At 35.5% G+C, this 26,632-nt stretch overlaps 1 long non-coding RNA gene across 1 annotated transcript; it reads right to left on the reverse strand.

Moving 5' to 3' along the window:
• Positions 1-15,300: 15,300 nt before the first annotated feature.
• On the reverse strand, positions 15,301-18,009 carry LOC145073154 (uncharacterized). Its single transcript, XR_013691259.1, has 7 exons — positions 17,870-18,009; positions 17,706-17,789; positions 17,350-17,452; positions 17,231-17,274; positions 16,907-17,003; positions 16,617-16,659; positions 15,301-16,549 (listed from the first exon to the last, which is right to left on the reverse strand). It is a non-coding gene; the product is annotated as an uncharacterized LOC145073154 (long non-coding RNA).
• Positions 18,010-26,632: the final 8,623 nt, after the last annotated feature.

Here is a 26,632-nt window from a genome sequence, read left to right on the forward strand (position 1 = left end):
AAATGGGGATGTCACAGTTACAGTTTGTTTCATGATTACTTTACCTGGATGAGATTTGAAGTTATTGAAATCATTGAGGGCAGTGGTGAGTTTCTTGTCTTGAGCTTACTCGAAACCTTCATACAAGTTTTTAAGAACATCCCAGATTTCTTTGCTTGATTTGCAATTGATAATGATGTCAAAGTTATCCGGGGCCACTCCACATGAGATTTCATAAAAAGCAACAACATCACTTTCCATTTTATTAATATCATCTTTAGTGGGACAATTCATCACGACTTGACCTCCACCGAGTCTAGCTTGAGCACCATCAGCTTGAACAGGAGTGAAAATAGGAACATGAGGGCCTTCTTCTACAGATCTCCATACATCTCTACCAAGTCATTTTAGATATCTCTCCATTCTTTGAGACCAGCGGTGATATTCTCTTGCAACAAGTATTGGGGCTCGGTTAGAACCTCCAACACTGTTGGAAACGTTGAGTGATAAAGCTTGTGCCATTTCCTCTTTTTTTTTTTAAAGAATTTTGTTTTGAAAAGAAATGAGCTTCAGTGGTATAGAAGGCTTTTCAAAATCAGAGTTTTGTTTAAAAAGTAACCACTTTGGCTCTGATACCAATTGTTGAGAGAAGAACTTTGGTAAACACTTGAACAAACGTTAGTACAAGTTGATAATTGTGGAATACGTTAATCTCAAAGGATCATGAAAGCTCAACAATAATAAGTTAGATTTGTTAGTTGCAGAAATGTAAAGTGCTGAAATGTAAAGGAAATGCAAATTACAATTTATATCAAGTAAACACCAAACTGATACGAAACACGGTTTGCATTCAAACACGAGTTAGTAAGTGAGATCGGTTTAAAGTGAAGATCTTCGATGATGATCAGTAAGTAAGATGGAGATATGAGATATGAGAAGTGATAAGAAGTAGAGAAGAGAATTCAGATGTGATTAGAAATTGTAGAAGTGGTGTTTGATACAAAGTGAGAGCACTTTATTTATAGAGCCTTGAAGGCTTACAATCAAGATAAACTATTAATAAACTTCTGACTAAAAAGACCATACAATGTCTAGTGGATAAATAGATGTTATCACAAGTCAATACAAAAGCTAAGTATTCATTACGGTTCACTTTGGTTCACATCTGGATTACGGTTGTAGGGGAGAGATTGCGGTAGAGACAAGAATTGCGGCAGTGAAGAAGTAGATTACGGTAGACAGAAAGGATTTGATAGGGACATATTTAGTCATATAATTTATATATTATCTTAATACTTTATTTTGATATTATATAATTTAATGAACAAAAGGTGCTTAATTAGTTTAGAATTCCATTTTTCAGCAACAATGACATGTTGTGCTGGAAAACGAAGCGGATTTAGCAATTGAAAGCTTGGATCTTGGATTTTGAAGAAAGAAGGATGTTGCTGGACAGTTTGACCCCACGTCAGTGTTTTAGCCATATCTCATGAATCGTAACTCCGATTGACGAGATTCAAAATGTTCTGAAAACTAGACACAATTTCGGACGACTTTCATGTTTTGAGAAAATGTTGGTTCCAAGAGAACTTGACGAGTTTGGCCTCAACTCGACGAGTTAATCAGAAAGTTTGCGATTCTCGACGCTGACTTGCCGAACACGAGATTTTAATGACCAACTCGACGAGTTGGGTCACAAACGTATCGATTTGGCTCTGTTTTTCAGAATATATATAGAAACATTTCTCATTTTGTCACACCCCCAAACCAAGGATGGCGGAAACGTCCGAGGGTGGAGGACTTCATGTGTAGTATCATAACAACAATGGCAATAGTGATGAAAGTAAACACAACCAACATATATATAATTGAAAGAGTTACATCATTGTATGAATTACATGTTTCAAAATCAATTACAATATGTTGTCAAAATATGATAAGTTTGACGCCTCAACGCCCCATCCTCAAAAGTACTTTGTTACCTGTTTAGCGATTTCCTGAGAATACAAGTAGTTTGAAAAAGTGTCAACACAATGGTTGGTGAGTTCATAAGTTTTTGTATATAATTATGAAAAAAAAGCTTGTCTCGTAATTGTATAGTTATTCCAGAAAAATCCAATATTTTCCTTAAAATGAATACTGTAGTCTTGTATCCAAAGACTGAAACATATGAGTAATCTTCCTTATTTACAGAAATAACGTGAGTTTATTTCAATATAAACGCGTATGATATTAGTGAAATTCTCGTAAATTCTTAAGTTTGTTAATACTTTCTGTGAGTTATTATAACCATACTTGACATAGACGGCCTCGTAATGCGACGTTCTTCAGGCGTCGCCGTTAAATGACACTTGTCACCACAGACCTGCCGGTCTAGCTGTTGCAAGCAGCTCTGGTGTGGGTTTGTCAAACCCAATATAGATCTATACACAACTATCACGTTCTCCCTACAAGAGACTCTGGTTACAATTTACAGGACTTGTCGACTTTGTTACTTTGGAAGTAACCCGAAGGGAATGACTCACAAATTTATTCATTAACAGATTTACGTGAACTAAACTGAAAACCTTTGGTAAATAAGTTTGAGAAGTAAATGATACATAAACTATACCTATTATAGTTTATCCAAAACGTTTGTAATGTATAAGAATTCTTTTATGAATGCTTTAATCCTATGAATCCATAAACTATGCTCATTATAGCTTAATATACGTGTTCTAAATGAATGATTAATCTTATCATAAATGACTATATTTCAGTTTATGATGATAAACTAACAAGGAAACACATTCAATATTTAGAACTTATCGTTGTACACTTTGCTCAACATAATACAATGTGTTATGAAAGTTATAAGCTGTTAACAAAATTTCAACCTTTCTACACTGTTTTTGAAAAGTCATAGAAAAATCATACGAAGTTGAAAACTAAATCTGTAAATTCTGAGAGTTCCCAAAATGTGTCTAGTTTACTCATAATTTTTATCATGATTTTTAATGACCTCCAACTTGGGTTAAAAAGTCCATAATCACAGACTGGTCCGGATTGGTGTTTGAAATGATAGGCAGTTTTGTAAAAATCACAATAAATTGTAGAAAAGTCGTATGAAGATGTGCAAGTAGTCATTTTAAAGCTAAGAACTGGAACTACTTACACCTAAAACAGTTTTTCAAACAAAAATGTTTAAGTTGTCCAAAACAGTCCGTGAATGGAGTCCAACTTTTCTGATGAAAGCTGTTAGAAAAATTTAGTTATGTTCTTGGTGTTTTAACTTGTATTTCCCCCCCCCCCCCCCTAAAAACTTAGGAAAACATAAAAATGTAGGGGTATGAACTCACCTTGAGTGATTTCAGTAGGTAAGTGTTGAAGAAGAGAAGTGTTCAACCCAAGAACACTTGAAGAATCACTTGAAGATTCGAAGATCTAACAAGAATGTGATGATGTTTGTGTAAGGAATCTTTGATTTTGAGTAGGAAGATGTGTAATAATCATAAGAAAGATGATGATACTTACTAATTGTAGGAGAAGAGTCTTGGAGTATGCCTTGAAATTCTTGAATTAGAGAGAAAAAGATGAGAGAGTTTGGAGTGTGATTCTTGGTAAAAATGAGAGAATGATTAAAGTGTGAGGAGAGAGGATGGATGTTCCAGCCCTAAGAACGTGGGAATAGCTGTAAATAGTAAGAAAGGACCTATGAAGTGACTAGGTATGGGCTGGTGGTGAATAGTGACATGGAGTGGGTATGGGAGTGGTTGCTTGTGTCATAGAAGTAAGTAAAGTCAACACTCTACCTTTGTACTTTACCCACTCTCTTTTGGATAAGGTTTTATCCTTAAAAATGTGATTAATTAATAGTTAAGGGTCCTTATATGTTAAAATAAAGTTTTGGGTGAAAATCCCATGTTAAAACAATTAAAAACGGGCCTAAAATGCGAATTTAGTCGAAAACCGGGAGAAAAAGCATTCCCAGCGAGACCTCTCGGTCCTAGGCCGAGGTTCGGTCCCTAGGCCGAGGTTCGGTCCTTGCTGGTGCTGAATCGGAAGCGAAAGGCGCGAGCCAGAAGCGAGAAGCGAAGGGCGAGGGGTCTGTCCGAAGGTTCGGTTCGGTTTTTCTTCATCAGGAGGGTTCGGTTCGGTTCTTCTTCATCAGAGGGTTCGGTTCGGTTCTTCTTCATCAGAGGGTTCGGTTCGGTTCTTCTTCATCAGGAGGGTTCGGTTCGGTAGCCTTCTTCATCAGGAGGGTTCGGTTCCTAAGGGGACTTTCGGTTCCTAAGAGGGGTTTCGGTTCCTTAAGTCCGTTTTTCGCTTAGACTTCCGTTTGTGGGCTGTTTTTGCCAAATTCGAGGGTCGGGATGCCCTGAGTGATTATAGAAAGTTGAGAGAGATTTTGAGAGAGATTTGAGAGAGATCCCACATACTTAGAGAGATTTGGGAGAGATTTGACATTCTTGGAGAGATTTCACATACAGAGAGATATTTGGGAGAGATTTCATATTCTTAGAGAGATTTGGGAGAGATTTGACATTCTTGGAGAGATTTCACATACAAAGAGATATTTGGGAGAGATTTCATATTCTTAGAGAGATTTGGGAGAGATTTGACATACTTGGAGAGATTTCACATACAGAGAGATATTTGGGAGAGATTTCATATTCTTAGAGAGATTTGGGAGAGATTTCATATTCTTAACGAGATTTGGGAGAGATTTCATATTCTTAGAGAGATTTGGGAGAGATTTGACATACTTGGAGAGATTTCACATACAGAGAGATATTTGGGAGAGATTTCACATACTTAGAGAGATTTGGGAGAGATTTGACATACTTGGAGAGATTTCACATACAGAGAGATATTTGGGAGAGATTTCACATACTTAGAGAGATTTGGGAGAGATTTCACATACAGAGAGATATTTGGGAGAGATTTCACATAATTAGAGAGATTTGGGAGAGATTCTCGATAAGAAGAGATAGAGTGAAAACGATTGAGAGCGGTTTCGTGTGTGACGAATGTGAGTGTCCGACTTCGCAATGCAAGGTCCGTAAACCCCGTTATGCCATGTTTTAGGATCTTACACACTCCCTATGAGTATGCAACATTGTTTTATTGTTCTTGTTCATTATTTAGCACTAAGGTTAAAGAAATTTAAACACACGAACTTTCCAAGTGATGTTTTCTCATTAAGATAGTGAGTTATACAGAAATTACATAATACAAACCCTATTATACAAGGTTTAATTGAGTTGACCGGTTTGACTCGTTGACCTTGTCCGGCTTAGACTTGACCCGAATTTGACTATTGTCACACATTTGAACCCTAATTAATTGGGGAAGCTTTGGACGATTTTTGGAGGCCAGAAGGGTTCTTAGAGCTGTGGTTTTTGAGATTTCAACTTAGATATCAATTTGGAAGAAGATCAAAGGCAATAACACATTACTTTTATCTTAATCTTTTGCATGAACCATGTTTCAATCATTATATTTCGTTTTTAGTTTGTTATTTCTTGTAGATATGAGCTAAAAACTCATTACTTCTGTTTAGACTAGATGAATTTATGAATATGGTTTGATTTTATGGCTTTAATTAATTTGATTTGGTGAATTTTGTTTTGTTAAGCTTGTTAAAGATCCTTATGTGTTGATAATAACTACTTTCTATTATTTATCAAGTCTATTAAGTTGCACGAACATCTCTTAAATGCTTGTCTCATATAATTTATGTGAAAACAATATTATATGCCTAAGAATAGTGAACATAAAACTGGGGGTTAACTAGAAAATAGGTAAGTCAATGTGTGAGCTTGTGTGACGAACAACCATAAAAGAAGTTAATTGAATTAGTAATTTAATTAGCTAAACTACAAGTCTTACTTAACCTGAATCAATAAACTAGGAAACTCATTAATTTAACCAATTGGCCACTGTTTGAATTGATTTGTTTTCTAAGGATTAGTAATAGTGAACATGAACCTAATCACATTAATCAGTAGCCAATGAAAAATTAATCCATTGCACTTGCCATAAAATCAACCATAGGAATAAGTGAGTCGAATCTAAACAAAAGTTTCTTTTATTATTGAATCTAGTTATCTTCTATTCTCTTTAGTTGTTAATTGCATTCATTTAAGTGTTATTTGATTGCTTAAGGTTCTAGTCTTGCAAAATTAGAGAAAAAACCCCCTTTCTATTACTTGTTTTATTTAGATAATATTAGCATTTATTTTAATTATTTATGGTTCCCTATGTTCGATACCCTACTTGCTTGAACTATGTGACAACCGTCAATTTTCGGTCAAGTCAAAGTCAACTAAAGTCAACAAGTCAAACCGGTCAACTCGATTTGCCCGTAGGTACTAGAGTTTACGTTATGTAATTTCTAAACAACTCGCTATTCTAATGAGAGATCATAAATCGAAAAGTGCGTAAATCTAGATCTCCTTAACCTAAAACTGTGGTACGTGGCGAGCCAAACCGATAAAACAATGTTTCATACTCATCGAGAGTATGCAAGATCCTTAAACAAGGCTTAACGGGGTTTACGGACCTTGCATTGCGAAGCCGGACACTCACATTCGTCACACACAAAACAGCTCTCAATCGTTTTCACTCCATCTCTTCTTATCGGAAATCTCTCCCAAATCTCTCTAAGTATGTGAAATCTCTCCTAGATCTCTCTTTATATGAGAAATCTCTCCAAGAATGTCAAATCTCTCCCAAATCTCTCTAAGTATGTGAAATCTCTCCCAAATCTCTCTAAGTATGTGAAATCTCTCCCAAATCTCTCTTTGTATGAGAAACCTCTCCAAGAATGTCAAATCTCTCCCAAATCTCTCTAAGTATGTGAAATCTCTCCCAAATCTCTCTTTGTATGAGAAATCTCTCCAAGAATGTCAAATCTCTCCCAAATCTCTCTAAGAATGTGAAATCTCTCCCAAATATCTCTCTGTATGAGAAACCTCTCCAAGAATGTCAAATCTCTCCCAAATCTCTCTAAGTATGTGAAATCTCTCCCAAATCTCTCTTTGTATGAGAAATCTCTCCAAGAATGTCAAATCTCTCTAAGAATGTGAAATCTCTCCTAAATATCTCTCTGTATGTGAAATCTCTCCAAGAATGTCAAATCTCTCCCAAATCTCTCTAAGTATGTGGAATCTCTCTCAAAATCTCTCTCAACTTTCTATAATCACTCGGGGCATCCCGACCCTCAAATTTGGCGAAAACAGCCCAAAAACTGAAGTCTACGCGAAAAACGGACTTAAGGAAACGAAACCCCTCTTAGGACCCAAAAGTCCTCTTAGGACCCGAACCCTTCTGAGCCGAAGGCTGCTGAACCGAACCTCACTCAGAAAACCGAACCCGAAGGCTCCTGGAACCGAACCTCGCACATCACCCGAACCCGAACGTTCGGCACATTTCGGGTCTGATCGCTTTCTCTTCTGAAGACCGAAGACCGAGCCTTCGCTTCTGAGTACACCGAGCCCTCGCCCCTTCGCTTCCTCGCCCCCTTCGCTTCGCGCCAAGCAGTCTTAGGGACCGAACCCAGCCACAGGAGGACCGAGCCTCGGCCAGGACCGCGAGGTCTCGCTGGGAAGCCTCTTTTCTTCCGGTTTTCGACTAATTTTGCGTTTTAGGCCCGTTTTTAATTGTTTTAACACGGGGTTTTCACCCAAAACTTTATTTTAACATATAACACCCCTTAATTAATGATTAATCACATTTTAAGGATAAAACCTTATCCAAAAGAGAGTAGGTGAAGTACAAGGGTAGAGTGTTGACTTTACCTTATTTTATAACACAAGCAACCACTCCCACACCCACTCCATGTCACTATTCACCACCAGCCCATCCCTAGTCACTTCATAAGTCCTTTCTCACTATTTTCAACCATTCCCACGTTCTTAGGGCTGGAACATCCACCCTCTCTCCTCACACTTCATTCATTCTCTCATTTTTCACCAAGAACCACACTCCAAACTCTCTCATCTTTCTCTCCAATTCGAGAATTTCAAGGCATACTCCAAGACTTTTCTCCTACAATTAGTAAGTATCATCATCTTTCTTATGATGATTGCACACCCTCATACTCAAAATAATAGATTGCTTACACAAACATCATCACATTCTTGTTAGATCTTCGAATCTTCAAGTGATTCTTCAAGTGTTCTTGGGTTGAACACTTCTTTTCTTCAACACTTACCTACTGAAATCACTCAAGGTGAGTTCTTACCCCTATATTTTCATATTTTCTCAAGTTTTTAGGGGGGAATACAAGTTAAAATACCAAGAACATAACTAAAATTTTCTAACAGCTTTCATCAGAAAAGTTGGACTCCATTCACGGACTGTTTTGGACAACTTAAACATTTTTGTTTGAAAAACTGTTTTAGGTGTAAGTAGTTTCAGTTCTTAGCTTTAAAATGACTACTTGCACATCTCCATACGATTTTTCTACAATTTATGGTGATTTTTACAAAACTGCCTATCATTTCAAACACCAATCCGGACCAGTCTGTGATTATGGACTTTTTCACCCAAGTTGAAGGTTATTAAAAATCATGATAAAAATTATGAGTAAACTAGACACATTTTGGGAACTCTCAGAATTTACGGATTTAGTTTTCGACTTCGTATGATTTTTCTATGACTTTTCTAAAACAGTGCAGAAAGGTTTAATTTAGTTAACATCATATAACTTTCATAACACTTTGTATTATGTTGAGCAAAGTGTATAATAATAAGTTCTAAGTATTGAATGTGTTTCTTTGTTAATTTTATCATCATAAACTGAAAATTTGTCATTCATAATAAGAATATTCATTCATTTGGAACACGTATATTAAGCTATAACAAGCATAGTTTATGGATTCATAGCACAAATGTGTTTCATAAAAGAGTTCTTATACATTACAAACGTTTTGGATAAACTATAATAGATATAGTTTATGTATCATTTACTTCTCAAACTTTTTACCAAAGGTTTTCAGTTTAGATCACGTAAATCTGTTAATGAATAAATTTGTGAGTCATTCGCTTCGGGTTACTTCCAAAGTAACCAAATCAAAAAGTCCTGTAAATTGTAACCAGAGTCTCTTGTAAGGAGAACGTGATAGTTGTGTATAGATCTATATTGGGTTTGACAAACCCACACCAGAGCTGCTTGCAACAGCTAGACCGGCAGGTCTGTGGTGACAAGTGTCATTTCAGTTTCGCGACGCCTGAAGAACGTCGCAATTACGAGGCCGTCAAAGTCAAGTATGGTTATGATAGCTCACATGTGGTATTAACAAATCATAAGATTTACGGGTTCTAACTTTAAATTAGTGAGTTATGTCGATTTAGCTCTCAGAAATTACTTTAAGTACGGAAAAATACTTGTACGTCTTCATATTAAAAAGGGTTTTATGTTCATTTAAAATCACTTTTTATATCAATTACAAATATCGCTGTATATTTTCAGTCTTAGTATTTAAGACTACACACCATTCATTACGAGAGTTTTTCTCAAATCAGAAAGGGTTTTACGCCAATTTGAAACCACTTTTATATCTTTAAGTATGACAAATACTTGTTCGATTTCGGTCCTGGTATTTAGGACCACATAACTTATGTAAGGAAAATATTGGATTTTTCTTGGTAACATACATCTCTTTACAAAGATCGATTTTCAAACTCTTACCGTCAAAATCTTATGAACTCACCAACCTTTGTGTTGACACTTTTCAAAACTACTTGTATTCTCAGGAATTCAGTGAAACAGGAAATCAACTACGTTTTGAGGATGGGACGATAAATCGTCAAACAGTTCATTTTGTATCATAATGTAATTGATTTGAATCATGTAAACATATACTTTGGTGTAACTTTTTTTTCAATTATATTTATGATGGTTGTATTTACTTTGAGCACTATTATACTCGTTGTTGTGATACTCTACATGAAGTCCTCCACCCCCGGACATTTCCACCATCCTTGGTTTGGGGGTGTGACAAACTATATTACTAATCGATAGTTACACTGCCTTTCGTGTGTTTATTTTGTGTCTAAGTTAGTAGGATTAAAACTAGTTCATTTCACACACATCAGGATTGCGGATGACTAAGTTTAAAAGGGTCACTTTTTGCTTTAACACATGGTCCGAACACTAGATATATCTTGGTTCCTAGGGTTCGATATTTCATTTTGTTCATGGATTTTACTGTTATGGGATGTAAGATGATGTTTGGGTTCCTTCAGGTTTGTGGTATCATGATTTTATACCTATAGGCTCATTAAGGTGTTGGTCTTAAGCCAGACAGCCTCGTTTTGGATTATAGCAAGACCGAAAAGTTGGCATGATTCGAGAGAATGGAAATTAGAAACCTACAAGACTATGGGAGGATGGTTATATGTCAATAAACCCATAATAGTGGTTTGTGAGATTACAGTTGGTAGGTATTGTATGCGTGCTATACTAGTTAGTCTAATTATTCAATAATTAAATGATGAGGGTACCTGGGTGTATGGTTCAACACAAGATATGAGACCTTGGGTATGATGTGGAACAATCTAGGAGTGTAAATTGGGCATATCGATGGAAGATCTCTAGCTAGTGTATAGGGTATGCCTCATTCGTGTAGTGGGTGTTGTTGATTTATCAAGAAGATAGCTCGAGTGTTAGGAGTTTTATGGATGAGTGTCGTAACCATTGTACATGTCGAGATGTTAAAGAAGTGTTGATCAAGATATTTCTTCTTTTGGGTGTGGTTATATTCTTTTTAATGGATTAGTTGGTTTGTGCAGGAAGGAGTAAGAATGATCATCAGCCTTAGAGGGTCGGTATATGGAATTTCAGATTATAAATTTTATATTTATGAGAGTTTTACAAGGAGTTAGATTCTATTACCAAACATGGTTAAGGGTTATGATGGAGAGATACTTTACCATCCTGGTAAAGTAAATGTAGTTGTTAATGATCTTAGTCGGGAGTCAACTAGTAGGCCACGTCGTGAGTTGTGTTTACGAATGAAGACGTTTATTCCTCTATTGGATTTGATGAAAAGTGGCAGGGAGTGATATTTCAGGATAAGAATGTCAATTGGACCTGGGAGTTCAGGAAAGATTGTGACTATTGATCTGGAAATTCGGGGTTATCTGACATACTAAAGTCTGGTATATGTTCCTACGTCGGAGGTAATGAGAAGATATCTACTCTAAGGATGTTATAGCTAGGCACATGATGTCAATTTGTATGGTCTCTAATAAGTATGTACAATCCATGTCCCGGTTGTATGAAAGGTTTAAAGAGGAAATGGGTACTCGGTTGCGTATTAGCATACTTCCAATATTGTATTGGCGTTTCGTCATTCGTCCTATTATGTAGTAAGAAGTGCAAGACGCCTATGTGTGGGGTAAGATCGACCACCGAATACTAGGGAGCACAAATGTTATGCATAAGATGAATGACATGTTTCAATTTGGAAGCAACTCAGTCATATAGATAAATTGGTTGCTATCCTTAAAGGAGGGATGAAGACATCGTGCACAAGGAGTTGAGTTAGTAAAAGATCAATGACGACATTATAAATATCTCAGGTGGACTTAAGAGCTGAAAGTGGAGTTGCAAGCATATAATATCTAGTAGTGACTTCAAGGACAAAGACTGATTCAAGTGGGGGAGAGTTGTAACACCCTATTTTTCAAGTATTCGTTTTTCTTGTAAACAAAAATAAATAAAAAGAAATATATATATATATATATATATATATATATATATATATATATATATATATATATATAATATTTAGTGAAAAATAATTAATTAAAAGAAATCTAAATATTTTTTAGTAAGGGAGTTTGTGCTAAAGTAGAAAACTATTTATGTAAAGCTTTTTAGTTTTAGGGTATGTTTCGTCATTATGGCAGTGATTGGGGGCTATAACTGACATTCAAGGTTTTAGCCCATGAAAATTGATGGGATCATATGGTTTGGGATTACATCCAATTACTTTTTGCCCAATTCATAGAAATCACGTGTATATGGATGTATAACTTTGTTTAAGCCCAAAACCTACACATACAAACCTAGTTTCAGTATGTGTGTGGGTGCCATGATTTTCCCTAGCCGAGAAAGAGAAAGAGAGCAGGATTTTTATATGGTCTAGAAGGAGGTTGCAGTGGGTGTCGATCCAAGGAAGAAGGAAGGATAGAAAAGGTCAAGCAAGAAGTAGGAATCAAGGGGGATCATGGTGAATGATTGAAGTCCTTTGCTCTTATTCTCTTTTGTTCTTTTTTGGGTATAGCCGAGAATCACAATGGCCTTGGCCATGGCTGCCATTCCCATTTACCAATAACCACCGTGCTAGGTTGGCCATGGGTGGTTGGGTTTCGTGATGGAGAAGCTAGAGTTTGTTGAGAAACCAAACCCTAACTTGATAATGTTACCAAAAGGGGCATTATACTTTCGTTCCTCATTAAAAATTATATTCCTTGAGTCATAATTGAAGTTGGGATGAAACTTTGGACTCAATGATTTTTCACTCCTGTGAAGTAATCATTTTCCAAGTTCTAAGTCATTTTGGATTGGGTCTTAATGGGTTAAGAAGCTAATTAACCGTAAAAAGCCAAAGCTGTGATTTGAGGATTTTTTTTTCCTAATATGTCCATGTATTTGAAAGATCACATCTCAGTCATGTAAAACCATTTTTCATCGAAATTAGTGCACAAAGTTTCATAATTGAGTCATCTACACTTCATTAGTTTCGACCGTAATCCAGAAATACGTCTAGCTAGGGTAAAAACGACCATTTATCCAGACTAGTCTGGATTAAATTGTTATGCGAGGAAGTTTTGTAAAATTCTCCATAAATCATAGAAAAATATTTGGGAGGTGTGAAAATACTACTTTTAAAGCTAATAACTTGATCTCTCAGCATGTGAAACAGTTTTAAAAAATGAGGAGTATAACGTGGGAAAAACTGGTCCCGAACAGACCCTAATACTTTATGTAGAAAGCTGAAATTTAAACCCTTAGTCTATTTGGATAATTAGGGAAAATAAATAACTAAACTTAACTTAAATCATTATTACTATGAAGTGTGAAGATAAAGCAGGTGTGAGTGAGTCTCGGGTTGCTTTGGAGGTTGCTTTGCTTTTGTAGGTGAGTTTTTCACTACACCGTGTTGTGTTATATTTTCTTTACTTTATATCGTGTGTGCTATGTGTTGTTTATGTGGGTAGTACTAAGCAGGGTAGAGTCTAGTATTTTCCCTCACTTAGTGAGGATTATGCATGGTAGGACTCGACGCATCCGAGTGGGGATCAGGCGTAGCGAATGTGTCCCAAAGGCTCGACGAACTGAGCAAGGGGGATCGGGCATGGCCAGTGTGTCCCAATGGGTTTGGGTACGGGGGAACCAGCTTATCCAATGTGTCCCAAGGGCTCGATGTACTAAGCAAGGGGGATCAAGCCTACCCAATGTCTCCGAGTAGGAATATGTCTGTTACTGATTCGTTCTTTGACATGTATGTGTGGTTATGTGTCTGATACTGTTTGTATCTGTGTATATGGGTAATGATTATATGATATGATAATGTGTATGTGCGGAATTCACTAAGCTTTGTACATACTGGCTCGAGGCGGGTTTTTGGAATTCATGTTGAATTGGTTATGTTTTCATAAATTTTAGAATTATAATTAAATAATGTTTGGAAATTGAATTGATCTTGGGGTTTGGTATTTCATTTGTTTTGAATAAAAAGATACTAAATGGATGATTTATGTTATTAAAAAAGAGTTATAATTTATTGAAAATTTTGGGATGTTACAAGTTAAGGCGGGCAGGTTAGCTGCACCTGATCCCACATCGGCTGGAAAGGAGAACTAAGCATTCCTTAAAAAGGGTGTGGATATCTTCCCTGTTACAACGCGTTTCAAAGTCATGAGGACTGCAGATCCCATAAGAACTTTGCAGTTAGGCATACCCGGGCGAGAGCACTACAAAGATGGGTAACCCATGTGAAGTTTTCGTGTCGGGAGCCCAAAACGGACAATATTACAGAGAGAGAGAGAGAGAGAGAGAGAGAGAGAGAGAGAGAGAGAGAGAGAGAGAGAGAGAGAGAGAGAGAGAGAGAGAGAGAGAGATTATTATGTGTCAAATCAAACGTTCATGTCCAAACAACTTGCATCAGACCATGAAGTTTCAAGCGAGTGGTTCATGGAACGATCCACTTTTTGACAACTTCTACAAAACTCGAATGATTTTGATGTCTCTCACTTTTATAAAGTCATGTTTATATTTTTATGCTTTTGTTCAGATATGAAGAGTTTAACTGTTCAAAGCCCAAATTTATCCCAAACTTGTGTGATCTTTTTTCTGTTCATATTCTTATTGGATCAAATCGTAAACTTCCAGCCCAATTTTATTTTTGATCCAGTATACTTCCAGTATGTTACTGTTCATATAAAATTTCTTTGGCCCAATTTCAAAATGCTTTGGCGTTAATACTTCGAGTCCAGTTCGTATATTGATTATCCATGATTCAATCAGAAAAGCATCCACTCATTCGATTCTTCATATCATATTCTCAAATCGAAATTTGTTTCTCAAAATCTTATCCACCGCTGTCGATTAATTTATCATTTTTCTAGAGTTCGTAAATTGTCGAAATTTGTTTGATCTGGATATTCAATTCGATGATTTTGGTGATTATATCGGAAATCGATGTGAAGGTAATTTGATGAAGTTGATTGTTGAATGATTTGCCGGAAAACATTCTAAGAATAATTTGTTATCTGTGGACGAAGTTGATGAGTTGATTGTCAATTTTAACAAATTGGTTTGGTGCGGTGATGATCTATCTTATGAACTAGACGAGGAGCCCCGCGTTGCGGGGATAGATCTAAACAGATATGATAGTTTTTGGCATCTGGTGCTTCTTATGAATACGAAGGATTACATTTGTGGGACGTCCTCTGCTTTGCTATAAGAATATTGACCAATCATGTTTTAAAAGGATATAAAATTAAAGATCGTTTGATAACCCCACTTTGTGGGGATGGACTTAGATAGCTCCGAAGATAAAATTGTATATAATTAAGTATGACAAATAGAAAAAACAAACCTGCAATCCAGTTGTATCAGAAGGAGAATAAACTCGTTTAGTACGATTTGAAATTCTCCAAAGCTTTTCGGTATGTGATTGCGTCCATGAATAAACAAATCCATACAATACCATAAATAGATTCTATATTAAAAGAGTTCTTTAAATTTAATGATTAAAATGTAAACCAAAGAAATTTAAAATGGTTCTTATCGAAGCAACACTAAAAAGAGCACTTGTATAGTGGAAGTAAAGTCAACACCAATTTTGTTTTATGTCATCGACATAATTCTTCATTGGTCTCATTCTCATTAATGAATTTAATAACAATGGTGCTAAAACTATCATGCACCAAATCTTGATGCACTATTATCTTCACAGATTGCATATATTAATTGTAAACAAATGAATATAAATAACAATAAAAAATTAAAAAAAAAAAAAAAAACTAAATCTACAAATGCTAAATAAAATAAATGTACCTTAGACATGGCAAGCCCTGTAACATATGTATCACCCTTGGAACCAACACTGGAATGGAATTAAATTCCAATTCCAGCCAAATTAAACAGAAAGCCCCCCTCATAATTTTCGGAGCACTTCTTGCTGGTGGGGAAAAGGGCATGAGATATGAAATGTCAAATGTCCGTATTATGATACATCAACCACAAAGTGGATGTGGGGTATGCCTCCTTTTTTTTTTCTTTTGTAATTTCTAAGAACAAATGCTGTTTTCGTTCTTTATGCATGTGGAATTGGAATTTGAGATTCTTTTCCAAGGTTTGTTTAGATGCCAAATGTGGACAGAATTCATTTCCTGGAATCCTTCAAATTCCATGTTCCTAAAGGAGGGTGGGAATCCAATTCTATTCTTCCTTTCTTTTGTTAAAAGACTAAAATACCCTCATTATATTTATGAAATAAATAAAAACGTAAGTTCAATTCTTAGTTTGTTTCTTGCAGGGTCATGTTGAGGGTATAAGGCGCCAAGTCAATGAAGCTGTTCAGTCTCGCCATGTCTGTACATCTATCTTTTCCCAGTTGAATTTTCATTTTCTGTTTGTCTAATAATCAATATAAATGTTATTTATACCTTTTTTCTTTTTTATTTTGCAGAAAATTTACATGATGTATGTTGCCTTTACTAGGCAACCACGGGAGAAGGTGCAACAATACACAGAGAGGGACCGTTTCTTATCTGTATCTGAGGTACCATTTGAAAACAGATTAAACTTTTATTTATTTATTTTTTTTCCAAAAGGTCATATCTTAGAATCTTAGAATTCAAGAAAAAAATTTATGCCCCTAAAATACCCTTCGTCCTTATGGCATGGCAAAATATGTGTTAATAGATCTTCAAATCGATACCGAAAGCAGAACCCAAATCATAGAACTCAAGACTTAAAAAGAAGAATTAAATGAACCTTTTGATCATATACCAACTTCAACATCTTATCATCTGACTTTTGCTGCTCCGAAGTTGGCAATTCATTCTGCAAAAAAAGAACCTTTCTTTAATGATTAATACTTTGTGTAAATTGGGAACTAAACAATACTTACCTGTGAATTTTGTAAATCCACTTTCACTAGCCTTTCTAAATCCCTAAAAAGGAGAATCAAAGGAATCAGCAGTAGATACGGAAGAAGGTGAAGTAAAAGATATGTAGGTTTTCTGATGCTTATTACGCATGTTATCTAGTCAACTTACAAACCCTCAATCAATTTGCTCAAATCTGAAAAAAGTCATTGACTATTCACACAAAGAAGTCAATCTACATGATTGTATCTACTGAATTACTACAATTTCAAGGCCAAAGTTATAAGAAGACATCAAAATCAACCATGCTTACCTGTGATATAATATAACCTATCTATTGTTTGGCATTATAACAATCTGAAGAGTGAAGCTTCCCGATGACGGATAGAAGTTCCACATCATACAAGTAGCTACAATATCAAAACTCAGCCTCATTAAAAAATTTAAAACCAGTTGTGTGAGAAGTCAATCCATAAGATATTAGCAACTCCCAAATCATAGAAAAAAAATTATAAAGCAGAACACTTCTTTGTAGGGGATTCCAATGAATCAGTAGATTCATGTGAATAATTATGACTATCGTCATCATATTTTCTTACAAGGTTAAATAGTTCATGGAAGAACTCGTTGAACTTACTTTGAATCAGTCTTGGATTATGAGTCTCTGCAGGGTGCTGAAAGCTAAATATCACAAAAAAGCCTCAAATTTTAGGAGAAGAAGAAGATGGAAGTGTAAAAAGAAAATCGTTTTTACACCTTTAAGAAGTTACTCATTGAAGTCAGTTACATTCAACAAACCATCTCCATCAGCATCAGATGCATTGAAGCGCTCCTCTTTTCGCCACGAAGGGTAAAATCACTGAAAAACGAAGATTTGAAATAAAATCAATGTCGGGCGTAATCAAATTGAATGAGAAAAAAAAAGCATTTGAAATTTAGGGTTTAAACATTAATGGAGGGAAAATAGAAACGAATTGGACCAACACATATGCACCAAAACCGAAAGAGATATGCTCTCCTTCATCTGATTATCTAAAAATCAAATGAAATTAAAACTAAATAGGAACGTCAGTGCGTAGGAAAAAAGGAAATTAGAAATTGAAGCCCTTTACCTGAACTGATTCCAGATGAGAGAACGGATACACGGAGCTCGTTCAAAACCAGTCGGTATTGGAGCTGGCTGAAAACCACCTCCGCTGCCAGATTTAATAGCTATAATTAAAATCACAATAAACCCAAAATAGAAACCATACGTAGATGAAGGATCGACTTGTACCTGCCGAGAAATAAAGAAACAAAGTCGCTAAAAAGAAAAAGCAGAAACATGTCTGATCTGAATCGGAAGCGGAAGACGGGAGAGGCAGCCTCAAAATGGAATAAAGGAGTATTAGATGAGGCGGTGGAGGAATAAGCAAAACGGTGAAGAAGAATAAGCCAGAGTACGTCTCAGTCGGATATGGGAATCAACCAAAGATGGGGGCAGCAGATGCGGAGAAGAAGAAGCCGACGATGAACAGTTGTTTGAGTTTGGGTTCGAAGACAAAGATTAGTTGCAGTTGAATAGATAAGGAATGAAAACGGTGAAAGAGAGAGGCGGTGGGAAGGATCCGGAAGCCGCAACCATGGTACAAAGGAGAGTAACCGGAGGAACGGTACCTGATTAATTAAACCCCGATTAGATACTGATCCTATGGATTGTCCATCTTTAATATATATATATATATATATATATATATATATATATATATATATATATATATATATATATATATATATATATATATATATATATAATTGGTTGAATATTGGATGTTGATGATGAAGATTGCTGATCGAGTTGAAGGTTGGTTCATAAAAGAATGATTTTACTTTCCCTAAGTCTATTACGATGAACTGGAATCGAAGAGAGGTTCAGGATTTGAAATTGAAATTCTGATGAGCTTCGTTTCTTGTTATTAATTCAGTTGACTTCAGTATTGTGTTGATGTTATTAATCGTTTGAAGTCTGTGTGAAGTCAAAATCAATTGAAGTTTGTATGTTGTTCCCATGGCTACCAATAACTCTGGCAAAAGGCAAGATACGATGAATTCGGTGGCTAGCCAAATTAATTTGGAATCGATTCACTGTATCTTCGCAATTAACTTTTTGAAAAAAAAATCTTATATTTCGGCTCTATGGACAAAAAATCATTTTTTTATAATTTAACCATTGAAACTGGCAAATAATTCTAAAATAACCCTCGTAACTCGTTAGTGTTGGTTTTGTTAATTTATCATAAAATGGTGACCGACTAAAAAGGTACAAAACCTGATAAAATGTTAAAATAATTTTTTTTGACAAATATGAGGCATTAGTGAACACAAAAAGAGACTTGTTGATTTGTCGTAATAAATGCGTTTCTAAACCATATAGTGTGTATAATGGAAATTTATTTAGGAATAACAGCTAGCCTTTTATTTCTTAGGTGTCTTTCGAATGTGAAAATATATTCGGTGAGTGGTAGTTTTATGGTATACTTAAGACCTGAAAATTCAACAATGAAGTAGCATTTGGCCTAGAAATACATTTCTTGCGACAAATCAACAAGATCTTCTTCAGTTATATAAGATATAATATATTTATGATTGTAGTATTGATATCTATTAAAAATAATTACAAAATGTCCAAAAATGACATATAGTTTATCATTATTGTGCTTTTTAATAAAAAAATTATCTTTATTTTGAGTTTTTAAAAAATATATATAAGTTTTCTTCAAATAAATTTAATATATATAAAAAGAACAAGTTTCAGAAAAATCTTTAAATTTTAATCTTATTAACTAAGAAATCATTCATGATTTTTTGTTTGCAATTTAACCCTTAAAAATGGCACTAACCGCTTACAATGGTTATTTTGCAAGTGTTTACCGATTTTAATGGTTAAATTGCAATAATAATAATAATAATAATAATAATAATAATAAATTATGGATGATTTTTTATCAATAAAACCAAAATATAGGCTTAAGTTCTTCGACTTCTAAGACATTTTTGTTCAATCTCAAAAACATCATTTAGTACTCAAGATTTCAAAAATCTCTTTCCTATTAAAGCATCTTCGGTCCCAACTTGCTTTGTACCACTGATAATTACAAAGATTATTAATTTCTTCCAATTTTAAAATGACTCATACTCCATTGACGATCTAATTCTGATAAGTGGGGTAGAAACAAAATGTTCACATTTGGTCCCTCGAGTTGATGTTCGGGATGATCAGATCTGATTTTTTCGCAAGATTATTTAACGTGAACATTACATATTTGATTCCCATTCAAGTAAAAAAAAGTCAAAATTTCAAAAACTATCATATTTTCTACTTTTCGAATTTGGAGTTTCATGTTTATTCCACTTGTCAATAGGGAGTATAGCATTGATATATCCGATTTGAGCACAATCTCATGCCTATTTGAAGGTTTTATAATCAAATTCCAATTATAGAAAAGGGGAGAATTTGATATGGACATTCAAAAGAAGATTATGACTATTCAGCATGATGATTTTTAGTGAAACATAAAAATGATTTATTGAAGTCGGGTATTTTTGGTGTCTCGATGAGCATATATGGAGTTTAGTTGTTGTAATTGGCTATATGGTATATGTCTCTCGACTTTGGCTCTTCTTGATCAAGTTTGATTGAAAATCTTGCTCTTGATTTGTTACATGATGCTTTTGGATCTTCATGTCTTTAGCGAATGCACTTCATAATTATTTTGAAGACCAATATGATGTCGAGGGGGAGTTATTAAAAGGATTTGGGAAGCACGGAACTGATTTGGAATTCTTATTTACAAAGGGGGCATTTTTTATGGGTTTTCACTAAAAACTTGTGACAACCCAAAAATTTCCGTTAGTTTTAACGTCGTAATTAAGCACGTCAAAAATTAGCCAAATTTATCCCAAAAATATTTTTGACCGGATTTAAACCCGTTGGAATATTTTAAATAATATTCGTCAAGCGAACCAAAAATAAGGCGGTCTAATTTTAAAAATTGTCGTGTTTAACGGTAGTCGTGAAAAACCCCGTTCGCGGTTGGTGTCGGGTGAACCCCCAACCAGGCCATAAACTCCACCCTATATAAGGGTTGAGTGGGTTTCATTCCAACCCTTTCCACACCTTAGGAGTCTCTCTCTCTACTTTCTCTCTCTACAAATCGGGTTTGGTCAAAAATCGCCTCTTTCAAGCCCCAAACTAGTAAGTGATCTACCCTAACTTGTTGTTTAGCTCATTTAACATGCAAATACGTGTTTAAGACATCCAAAAGTGGAAAAATCATGTGTTTACGGCCCACGAACACTCTTGGACCGTAAACACCCATAAGTGGGGTTTTGAAGCCCCAAAACCCTTCTAAATCACTCCTAGGGCTTAGATATGACTTGTGGACTTGCACATATGGGCTTAGAACACCAAAATCTTAACATATGGGGAGTAAACATGAGTTTACGGCCCAAGAACATTCTTGGACCGTAAACCCATCTTTAAGGACCATAAACACCTTTTTGGGTTTTAAATTACCCCTTAAACACCCCCAAAAGCTTCCATAAGTGCCTAGAACCTTGTATTCCTTCAGGTGATGCACCAAAACATGCCCAAATGAGCAACACTTCAGTTTACGATTTGGGAGGGTCTCCCAAAACCGTAAACATCTTTCCAAGGTGTTTAAGTGCCTTTAACACCTTCCTATGCTCATATAAGTGACTAGAACCTTGCCTACATAGCCTAGAACCACCAAACAACAAGAGAAATGGACTAACATGAGTTTACGACCGTAAACTCATGTGTTTACGGATGTAAACTCCCAAGGGAGTGGTCCAAGGACCGTAAACTCCATAAAGTGTCCATTTTGAGCCCCAACCACTTCCTTAGCCCTTGATTCGACTCTAGCATGATTCTATGAGTGAGATAAGACCTTTAAACATCCCATGACACCACTACCATGAGTTTACGGCCGTAAACTCATGGGGGAAGTGGTCTTGAAACCGTAAACACCCATAAGGGCCATCATTTGAAGAGTAAACTCCAATGTGAGTCCATACGTACCTTATATGCAACCCTTGGTACTCCTAGCACTTGTAGCAAAGTGTTTTTATGTAGTAGGACATCATTACTTGCTTAATTAGTTAATTAAATGACTAATTGGATACTTAAATGTATCATTACATGTTAAATAGGATTCGCGTGTGTGGTCAAATCCTCACTTGACACTTAGCATCCTATACCGTCCATTCATCCGAATCGCCCACGACAGGTGAGTTCATACCCCTGAATTAACCTTTTAAATGATTTTAACTGCTTTTATAGGGGGGAATACAAGTTGATCTATACAGTTATTATATAAATCACATGTGATTAATAACTGTATAGCCAAATACATTTTTACGTGATAACTGTTTATCCAGCTTAAGATGTTCCAAATCTCGCTTTCAACTCTGTTAAAGGTTTTCCAAAGGTTTTCTTCAATTAATCTGTCTTATAAAAATCAATTTCAAAGTTGTTACGAAAGGTTTTTCAAAGGATTCCAAAGGTTTTTAAAACTTGTTTTACAAACTAACATCAAGTCGTAGATTTTCTTATGTGTAAAGGTTTTCCAAGGTTTTCATCGGGAGTTTCTTCTATGTTTTTATTTTGTTAAAATGCATGTATGTATTTGTATAGTTATATAAATAATGTTCAAAAGACTTAGGAAGGCTAGTTCGCCCTATTTCCTTTTCCTCGCTGGGATTTGGTCTGGTGGGTATCTGTATCCGTCCGAAAGTCGTTTAAACATTAGTTGTATATCATGTATACATGTGTAGACATAAAGGTTTCCATCGAACAGTTCATTTCCCTTGGGGAGCAAGGGCATCCTTCCATTCATCGTTCATAGACTTTTCGTTAAATGCATGTCTGTATTTGTATAGTTATATAAATAATGTTTAAAAGACTTAGGAAGGCTAGTTCGCCCTATTTCCTTTTCCTCGTTGGGATGTGGTCTGGTGGGTATCGGTTATCAGTCTGAAGGTCGTTTAAACATTAGTTATATATCGTGTATACATGTATAGACATAAAGGTTTCCATCGACCAGTTCATAGACCATAAACACTAGTAACTATTATAGGAATAGTTAGGAGAGTCTATTTACTCTTTCTAGTACGAGCATTCCAAAGGAGTCAGTTCATTCGTGAGTCTATATCGTTATTTCTAGTACTTACATTAGAATTCAGAATACGAGATGCATCTTCAGGACACGGATCTCCTTGTTGTCAAGTTGGTAACCAGAGTCTCCTGGAGGGAGAGCAGGCATTGTGTGTATAGATCTATACGGGGATAACACTCCCACACCTTGACTGCTAGCTACAGTCCTCGGCCTACCAAGCCAAGGGGTGACAAATGTCACAATTATTCCGACGCTTGCAGGGCGTCAAGTACTCTAGTGTCTATCAGTATGGTTATGAGTATCTCCATGTTTACCTTATAATTCATGGCCTTAAGGTAACGAGAATTAACACGGTATTCTTGAAACAACCCACTTAAGATTACCATTTGTTTTAGACCTTGCTAGCTGTATCGTACATTTGATACTGTCTGGGGTCTGTGTTTCATTGTTTTAGACCTTGCTAGCTGTATCGTTCATTTGATCTTGTCTGGGGTCTGTGTTTCTTTGTTTTAGACCTTGCTAGTCGTATCGTTCATTTGATACCGTCTGGGTTTGTGTTTCCTTTTGTTAGACTGAGCCAGGCGTATTATTCATTCGATACTCTCATGGAGTCTATGATTTCTTTTGCCTTAGTCAGCAGTATTTCTGTTGAGGCATATGTTATTTTCCCCTAGTATTTTTACTAGTGATATTCTCCTACTTTCTTTAAAGTCAAATACCGTATTTTGGTAATGATAGTATTTAAGGGAAAATTTCGCTTTAAAACATAACTCTGTGGAGTCTTGGTAGAAGACTGCTTTTATTTAGAAAATATAGGATTTTCTGGAAAGGACGCCAATACACTGTAGATTCTAAACTACTACTTTTCATAAAGTTATTTTGAATAAAAATGCTTACTTACACAAATGACACTAAATACTTATGAACTCACCAGCATTTATAAAAATGTTGATACTCGCTTTCAAAATAACTTGTATTCTCAGGTCAGCGATAGATAGGTACATCCCAGGAGCTTTTGCGAAGTCAGCCTAGAACCGAGCTGCATCTATACTAGTTTTTGTATTACTTCGATGTCTCTAGGAAATGTAACTTATGTAAAACTATTACTATTAATGCAGTGGTTGTTACTTTGATTACTATACTGCATATGTTGTGATACTTGACATGACGTCATCCACCCCATAACGTTTCCGCCATACCGGTTTTGGGGTGTGACAAAAATCATATTTTTTTTTATTACTTTAGATAGCTTCTGTTGATTATTCCCTTTGGAGTTTTTCTACATTGTTACATATCCTAGAGCCCAATGATGTTTATTGACCATGGAAGATTGAAGATTGTTGATTTCCTCACCATTGCTTCTTATTATGATGTCACGAATGGACTTTTTATTCGCTAGATGTTTTTCAGCCAAAGGAGCATCGTGTTTTCTCCTTGGAAGTGTGAAATGTTGGTAGTACAATAAGTATTGTCGTGAGGGGTATATGTGGACCAAGGTTCTAAAAAGTTTGTCATGGCTCCAAGGTTTGTACTTGCCACCAAACTTTAACGAAATGTCGTCTTAAGGCATATCTGTATATAAAAATGAATAATAGTAGAAAATATATAAAATTTATTAATTATATACAAAATTAACACCTTAAGTCACACTTTACAAACGACATGACTCACCTCACCACAGCTTGAAAAAGCTTGAGGCTTGACATTGCCGTCAAGTCACGTTTGACGTTATTTAGAACATTGATGTGGACTAAGTAAGAGAGACCGAGAACACTTGGTCCGACTTTGCGGCATGATTCTTATCTGATTTATAGATTTCGATTTGAAACAAGCATTCAACTGTCTATCCTATTTTCTAATCGAGTAAGGAGACATTACGTTTGATGACCCGTCAGTGGCAACCTGGACTGTGGAAGGGTTGTGTGTTATAGAATTGTATAGCTCATATTGTCTCTTGGTAAGTATTGAGTGGGTTGTTGATTGGGTTCCTGCAGGTCGATAGGATGATGGTCTTGTGCTTATAGGCCCACTAGGTGTTGGGCGGGAGTCTTCATACCTGTGGATGGCTGATAGCAAGAACGGTGATGAACCATGAGCTTCTCATCCTAATGGTTAGATGGTTTCATGGTGTATCATGAATCATCATGGATTTCACTTATGTGAGTTGGGCCTGACAGTTGTGTAGTGGAGACCCGTGTGTTGGTTCCTTTGTTGTTTGCTATGGTTGAGTGTTTGAGCAGTATGACATTGTTTTGGTGGTAATATGTGCATAATTAGTTAATTATTTAGTATACATTTTTATTCATTTTTAACTAATTATGTGAATAATATGGACAAAAGGTACTTAATATTGTTTAAATTTTGTTTTCAGTTCAAAAGACATGCTTGGGAGTAAAAGGGAGCAAGGGAAAGCAATTGAAGACCAAAGAATGAAGATTGAGGAACAAAAGACCATCTACTCGGCGAGTCCAGCTGAATATTCCAGAAGATAGACACGACTCCTAATCTAAGACGGATAACAACGAGTCTACTCGGCGAGTTGGGTCTGCTACTCGCCGAGTACCCCCTGTTTTGAGATATCTATAAAAATCAAACATTTATCTGATGGGTCAACACTTTTGGCGATTTTTGAAGATCCTTCTACGATTGAGAGCACTGGAAGACGCTGAGGAATTCTAATCTCCAACCTTTTGAAGAATTGAAGCAACTAGGTTAATCATTCCACTTAGCTTTAGGATTTGAGTATGTCTAATCTAGTTGAACTCGTTTTTATGTGTGATTTTACTGCAACTATGAACTAATTTCGTTTTTGTTTCTGTTTGGGGAATACCAAGGAACTCCTATGGTTTAATTCTTAGTTGTTGATTAATTGTTTATTGGTGATCTATTAAATTAAGTTTGTTAAAGACCCTTATGCATTAATCACGATTATTTTCTGTTAATTGGAAGACAATTAAGCTGCATGAACATCTCTTAGTTGTTAACCTCATATGTCTATGTGAACACTAATTCATATGCTTAGGAATAATGATTATGAAACTAAGATTAATAAGACAATAATTAGATTAATGTGTGAGTTTGTTTGAGAAACCATCAAACAAGAGGTTAATTGATTTACTAAATTGATTCACCACTACAAATCTTATTTAATCCAAATCATTAATCTAGGGAATTAATTAGTTTAAACATTTGATCACCGCTTAAATTAGTTAATTGTCTAAGGGTTAGGAGTAATGAACATGAACCTAACCACTTTAATTGGTAGCCAATAACAATTAATCTATCATAAATACAAATAACCATAGGAGTGAATTGGTTGAACCTAAATAGAAACATCTTTATCAAATTTGGTGAATTAGTTGTTTGCTTTAGTCATTTAGTTAATTAAGTGTTGCTTAAGTTTCTAGTCTTGTAAAACTAGAAGAAAAACCTTTTACTTTCATTAATTGTTTTAGTTAAAATTAGTTATTAGTTTAATTTTCCGTTCCCTGAGTTCGACACCTTACTTACTAAACTATACCACTAAAAGACAGGTTCACTGCCTTTGTGTGCTAAATATATCAATAAAAGTAGGGATAAAACAAGTGCATTTTAGCCACATCAAGTTTTTGGCGCCGTTGCTGGGGAACGGTTCTAAATAATTAATCTAATTCCTAATTTTTTCGATCCTTTGTGTGAGTTTACTGGCATAAAGTTACTTTATTGCAGTTAGTAGTCAGTAATTAGGTTTTAGTATCTGTTTTAGTTTTAATATTAAGTTTATAATTTTTTCAAAAACATACTGGTACTCGCCGAGTGCAGTCGCACCTACTCGGCAAGTACAAGCGTAATCAGCAGTTAATTTTCGATTTCTTTTAGTACAT

This window comes from Lactuca serriola, chromosome 9 (genome assembly GCF_051521515.1).
Source record: "Lactuca serriola cultivar US96UC23 chromosome 9, Lser_US96UC23_V15, whole genome shotgun sequence".
Lineage (NCBI taxonomy): Eukaryota > Viridiplantae > Streptophyta > Magnoliopsida > Asterales > Asteraceae > Lactuca > Lactuca serriola.